This window comes from Macrobrachium rosenbergii, chromosome 2, assembly GCF_040412425.1.
Source record: "Macrobrachium rosenbergii isolate ZJJX-2024 chromosome 2, ASM4041242v1, whole genome shotgun sequence".
In the NCBI taxonomy this organism is placed as follows: Eukaryota; Metazoa; Arthropoda; class Malacostraca; order Decapoda; family Palaemonidae; genus Macrobrachium; species Macrobrachium rosenbergii.
In genome coordinates, this window is record NC_089742.1 from 30318462 (window position 1) to 30326324 (window position 7863).

Sequence of the window (7863 nt, forward strand, 5' to 3'; positions counted from 1 at the left end):
TCTGCAAAACAAAAAATGGCAGAAGTTACACTGAAATGCCATGATAGTTCCTTGGCTGTAGCAGCGGAAAGACCAACCCACGATATAATTTACACGGTTGATTTAGTCACTACCATCCCGTGCCCATTCGTTCAGTGGTTGCATTTGCATCCATATTAAAGGAACTTCCCTTTGCATAAACTCCCGTACATTTGCAGTTCATAATAAGCGACGGCTACGTTCGTACGAATGCAGATTTGTTACCTGAGGTACTACGGGCATATAAGCACAGACAAAGGGGAGGTTCCCTTCCGGATGAAATTGCCATTTGTATGTAAAATGGCTTGTTATGGAAGCAAGGCTGTTGTGGCCTGATCCGTTCTAGTGCTTCTTTTTTTTATAGGTTTTTATTTAACTTGACTTCTGCGCCTGTCTGTCTTTCTGTCTGTTTGGATCAAATCTTGTAACTCAATTTTCGACCTGTTCCCTTCGCCCGATGGACTTGAAATTTTATTTGGTTTACTCAATCCCGGTGACAACAAAACCTTACATGATCAGTAGGTCAGCAGCGAAATCTCGTCACCCTACAATGATTGGGTAGAACTAAACTACAGAAATAGAGAAATTGAATTACAATAAAGAAAAGAAGAAGTGAGGAATACTGGTGGGCTTGTATACGATTATTAAAAATTTGCTGTAATCAATTCACCCCTTTATAATTGTAGTTTTAACTGTCTAGGAACTGGGTCCTGAAGACTGGACTTCCAGATATTTCAGATTTACGAAAGATTTGCGACGATTTTAATCACTCCATAAACAGAATCAAAATGTATGTATATATATGTATATATATATATATATATATATATATATATTATATATATATTAACTTTTATCACTTACACAATTGTTCTGTATTAATCGTATTATTAATCAGACCTCATTGAAACTAAATGGTATCAAGCGGAGTTATTTATTCAAAAAAATAACTTTGCTAAATACTATCCAGTTTCAATGAGGTCCTGTTAGTAATAATATATATATATATATATATATATATATATATATATATATATATATATATATATATATGTGTGTGTGTGTGTGTGTGTGTGTGTATGCGCGTATGATACTCAGTTCTTCAGATAAAGTTGATATGTAAAGGGACCACCTTTAAGAATATTCATGAATTCATATGGCCGATGGCCAGCCCATCTTCGAAAACATTTTATTAATTTAGAACAAAATTTACATAATTATTCCATCGCTAAAAAATCTTGTCAGAGTTCTTGAAGTTTCATGATGGATTTTATCAGTGCCTTCCTGAAAAATTGATTTTTATTTGATAATTTATTCGAAAAAAAACTGGTAAGAATCTTTCTTCTCTTTTTAATTTCAAAGTATTGAGTTTGGAACACCTCGAGTATGGCGACAGATGGCTTGATGATAAACTTTTGCTGGATTGATCGGTTAATTGGTTGCTGATTGGTTGAAAGACTGGCCAAGTATTTTCGTGGAGATTATTAAAACTTGACATTAGATTTTTTATTGATTGATTGATTGGGTGTTATCTCGATATCACTACTGCCAAGGTCAATGACACCTAAAAGATTTTGTTATTTGGTAGTAGATATAAAAGGATTTTTTCAAGTAATAATATTTATAAAATATAAAATAAACAGACATAGACAAACATTAAAAACCATAAACAATAGTCTATTATTATCTAAATATTTTAATCTTTTAAATCTTTTAAGAGATATTTTGATGCAACGATTCATAAAAATGAAAACAAACAAACATTAAAAAAATTTAAAACAAATATTTAAAAACCATAAACAGTCGCCAATTATTATTTAATTAATTTAATCTTTTAAATCTTTTAAGAGATATTTTGATGCACTGACACATAAAAACAAACTTTTTAAGGGAATTATGTGCTTCGAGAGACCAGCTCTTGTCAAAAATAGCAAAATATGCAGCTTGATATGACTTAATGTGATGTTATGAATTTCGTTTTGCAGATGCGAAAATATATTGCTTCGCTTTAACGCATTTCCTGAACAACCAGACTGAGAAGTTTGCACCGAGTAATTGATCAATTAAGTCTCTTTACATATATATAATTTATATATTATATATATATATATATATATATATATATATATATATATATATATATATATATATATATATATATATATATAATATACTGTATATATGTATATGTATGTGTAGATATGTGTACCCCAAAAGACAAATAAAAGTCCTTAAAAAAGAAGGCATCGTGCTTGTCCCATACAAATGGGAAAAAAGCACGTTAAAAGAAGAAGAAGATATATGTATATATGTTTGTGCGTTGTGTGTGTGCGTGTGTGTGTGTGTGTGTGAAAATTTTCAAAAACATTATTTATATGCCTGTAGCCTGGCAGACAAAAATGCAGTTGATGAGACTATTCAGTGCTTTTTCTCCCCACCTCCAAAACAAATGTTGATACCTTACACTAAAAGCTAAAATTTCCAACTAATGATTGTTTCCTGCCAAGTGATGGACCATAACTTTTAATTAATGAATATAAAATTTCTATCATATGCCGCTCAGTGAAAAGACAAAAAGGTTTGCATATCAATTACAGAGAAATAATTGGCATTTTGAGTCATGTAAACAAATATTCCGTCGCTATTTGAGTATGCGGGCAAAACTGAATTTTTTTTTAAATCATTGTAGATTATATGTTTGCAAAAGTCTGTCATATATATTATCTAAATTCGCTCGTGAGTAAAATAAAATTTTTGATTCGATGAAAAATTTCTATATAGATTACTGAATATATTTGGAAAAGGGAGCCAGGTACATTATCAAAACTCGCTTATGAACGAAACATAAAATTTTTCATTTGATTGAAAATATTTTTTTCTGTATTGTTTTTTAAGTTTTGTGAGGAAAATTCGTGGGTGGTATTAGCTATAAATCCTAGATTTAAGATGAGCTATTTTCGAGTTTTTGATTCGTTAAAAATTTTTTTCCTATTTTGGGACTAGAGTTACATATCAGTAAAATTCGTGAATGGTGTTGAATATAAGATCCTAGTTTTAAGATTAAGATTATTTTCGAAAATGTAACAGACGCGATTATGTATCCTTTGGACTTACAAAAGTAAATGGCCCTTTGCAGTTCCCGAACATAAACAAAATAAATAATTTTTGAAAATTCCCCCAAAAACATAAGAGGTTAAAGAATCCAAGATCAAATGGCCCTTTGCAATTCCCGAATCGGAACAAACCAATTCACTTTCGAAAATTTCCAAAAAAATATAAATGTGGAAAGAATAAAAAAGAAAACATTTCCAAAAAAAAATATCAACATGTAAAAAATCCAAAAGAAAATGGATCTTCACAATTCCTAAATTCCCGAACATAAACCAGCTAATTCATTTTCGAAAATGTCCAAAAATACAAAAAAAAAGGGAAAGAAATTATAAAAGGGAAAAAATCCAAACTTTCGAACAAGGAAAGCGAACAAAAGTCGCGACTGCCAGAAGGCACGCCCGCAGCTGTGCGCTTGCATCGCAACCTCTTTCACGGGAGAGAAAGAAGAAGAGGAGATGAGAAAAAGAAAAAGGTGAATTGTCTTGAAACAAAGCCTCCTCTCTCTAGCTTGCATGCAGTGAGTGCAATTACTTTGTTCGTTCTTTTCACGGCTTCATTTTCGAAAGTGGGAAGATGATAATCATAAATAACAAGTAGAATATGCGCCGAAGTTTCTTCGGCGCAATCGAGTTTTCTGTACAGCAGCTGCAGCGTAAAATCAAGGCCACCGAAAATAGCTCTATCTTTCCGTGGTCTCGGTATAGTGCTGTACGAGCCGCGGCCCATGAAACTTTAATCACGGGCCGGTGGTGGTCTATCCTATATCGTTGCCTGAAGCACGATTATGGCTAACTTTAACCTTAAATAAAATAAAAACTACTGAGGCTAGAGGGCTGCAATTTGGTATGTTTGATGGTAGGAGGGTGGATGATCAGCATACCAATTTGCAGCCCTCTGACCTCAAGGTTTTTAAGATCTGAGGGAGGAGGACAGAAAAAGTGCGGACAGAAAAAAGTGCGGACTGACAGACAAAGCCGGCACAATAGCTCTCTTTTACAGAAAACTAAAAATTTTTGAATTGTGTCATCACTCATTTCACTCTTGATTTGAACTGAATCAACTAAAGCAATAGTAGTCAGCTCAGTGGTCTGTTTAAACTATCTTAATAACACACACACAATAATAATAATAATAATAATAATAATAATAATAATAATAATAAGTACTGTAACCCTTTTAAAATTGCTTCCTTGGATGCTTCCGTTGTTTTCGTACTTTTTTATGACATTATATGCTTATAGCTGATATACATACAGTGCATACATATAGTACATTCATACTTATATATACATATACATTCATGCATATAAATGTATATATATATATATATATATATATATATATATATATATATATATATATATATATATATATATGTATATGTATGTGTGTATGTGTGTACACTGGTCTTGTGTGTGTTTATATATATATATATATATATATATATATATATATATATATATATATATATATATATATATATATATATATATATATATATATATACATATATTATATTTATATATATATATATGTATATAATATATATATATATATATATATATATGTATATATATATATATATGTATATATATATATATGTGTGTATATATATATATATATATATATATATATATATATACATATATATATATATATATATATATATATATATATATATATATATATATATATATATATATATATGACTTTTTATCACATCACCGTGATTCATATATACGCATTAAGCTACAAACGTCCTTTAATATCATTCGCTTACTCGAAATAATATATTTTCATATATGTTACCGAAGGAATTCTTTTAGTTGATAATGTTCGTCGTCCCGTGGGCTCGAACCAACGAAAGTCCTGAGTTCTTGTCTTCGTTGGTTCGAGCCCACGGACGACGAACTTATTATCAACTAAAAATTCCCTTCGGTAACATATATGAAAATATATTATTTCCGAGGTAGAGCGAATTGATATTAAAGGACGTTTGTAGCTTAATGTTTGTATACTGTGTGTGTGTATATATATATAGCATATATATATATATATATATATATATATATATATATATATATATATATATATATATATATATATATATATTATAGGCTACAGTATATATACAGTATATGTGTATATTCATAAAGATATACAGTATACACTGTATATATATACATATATATATATATATATATATATATATATATATATATATATATATATATATATATGTAATATATATAATATGCCCTTTTCTAATATTAATGCTTCTATTTTTGAATTATGCTTATGTTAACTACAAGCCGTGACATCCAAACACAAGAAAATTGAAGAGACTTGATTTGCGGTCGAAACGGACGAACCTGGTCACCTTAACCACAAGGAGGCCACGTTGCCGACCTGGCAACGTGACCTCCTTGTGGTTAAGGCGACCCGATTCATCTCCCGCGACCGGCAAATCACAAGTCTCTTCAATTTCTTGTGTTTGGATGTCACGGCTTCGTAGTTACAAGCATATCCAAAAGCGAAGAATCGAGAAGTTAAGAGGGCATTGTATATTAGAATTACGTATGTGTCTGGTAAAAGTGACCAGTAGATCTAGTAATAGTGACCAGTAGATCCTACATATATATATATATATATATATATATATATATATATATATATATATGTGTGTGTGTGTGTGTGTGTGTGTGTGTGTGTATATATATACGTACACGAGAGCCACTGTACACACCCACACATATACACACACAGACATATACAGTATATATGAATGATTTTTATTGCATCAACGTGATTTTTTTATACACAAACATTAAGCTACAAATGTCGTTTAACATCCAATTCGCTCTACCTCGGAAATAATGTATGTATATATATAAAGAGAGAGACAGACAGACAGATAGACATACGCGTACAAGGAAAGCTCATCCCCCATGAAATCACATTTCAAGCAAGCAAAGCAGGAGCAAGGGAAATCCAGCGAACAAGCAATCAAAGCGCAAACAAGGATGACACGAGGCGCCCGGAAAGTCAAATCATTTCTTTGTCCCGGACAAACATCTCGGAATCCGAGAGAGAGAGAGAGAGAGAGAGACGATACGTTTTCGAATAATGCTTCAAATGCCATAAAATATCAAATTTGCTACAAAAGATATAGCTTCCTGTAATAGCACTGTTAATACGATATTACTTCACGCCTCCATAACCATAAAACAAATATCAATTAAGTGTCTAAATAATGTTCCAATTATACCGAAATCCAGGTAAGGCAATAAAGTCGTTTCCAGTGGATGAAGCGTAAATTCATTTTACTTCATGCAATTAGTGCTGCTGATTTGATTACTTAGTTTAATTCTGCGTAATATCGGATGAAGATTGTTGAAAGCGAATGCTAAAACTGAAACGAAAACTGTCATTAGTATCTGAGATATTTTAGAACAATATGATTTCTGTTTTAATTGTCAAATACAGAAACATTTCAGCACAAATTAAAAGTAATCATTCCGAAGGTTAAAAAACAAGTTTTTCCTTTAAGCAAGTTTTAATTAGAATTAACAAAGAAAAAAACAGGTTTTTTTTAAGATCTTGTAAATGATAATTATTAAGAAATCTATTAAACTGCATCAGTATTGTATAGTTATCTAAACAATTCACGGGCATCAATAAGTGAAATGATCTTACCAGGTGTTGTCTAATTCATATATTAGAATCTCGTCTGTTCTGTAACAGATGCTAAATATATTATCAAATAGTTGATTAACTCTGAAACTGGCAATTAATCAACGGTTTTAAGATATTACCTTATTTCATATAACTTATAAAATGATGAGTTAGTTATCCTGAAGTAATTAATTGTATTGGAACGCAGACCTCAAGGTAGGGATGAAATGCGGTCGATATTATTAGGCTTACCAAAGTTTAACTAAGACCATTAATCCCAGCAACTGAAAAATGATGAAGAAAGGAAGAGAGGAGTAGCAATGATAAAGCTGGAATAATAATAAACTTAAAAAATTCTATAAAAGCAAGAACAGAGTGAGGAGAAATCAAGAAAGAGAATGTTAGATGTAAACATCTATTTGCTTCTTCCAGTATTACTATGAATAATAGAAATGGTAATTTCCCAGAAGAGTCTCTCTCTCTCTCTCTCTCTCTCTCTCTCTCTCTCTGACAGATTTCTTTGCTTTGAAAAGATTCATCTCTCTTCTCTTTGGTTAATCTCTGAATAATAGAAATCATCCCAACAAGAGTCTTCTTTCTCTTTGTTAGAAATTTATTCATTCAAAGCAACCTTCTTTTACTTAATTAATTTGAATAATAGAAAATTCATCCCAACAAGAGTTTCTTGAGGATTTACTCTCTTAGTTTTTTATTGTTATTATTGAATAATAGAAAATCATCCCAACAAGAGTTTCTCTTTGTTGCTTTAATTTACTTGCTTTTGTTTACTTGTTTTAATAAAAATTATCCCAACAAGAGTTTCTCTCTCTCTCTCTCTCTCTCTCTCTCTCTCTCTCTCTCTCTCTCTCCTCTCAAGATTAGGCTGAGATTCATTTTCTTTTCTTTGGAAACAACTTTCAGTTGTTTCGCTTAGTTATTTTTGTGAATAACAGAAAAGAGTAAGATCAACAAGATTCTCTCTCTCTCTCTCTCTCTCTCTCTCTCTCTCTCTCTCTCTCTCTCTCTCTCTCTCTCTCTCTCTCGGCAGAAAGTTCTCCA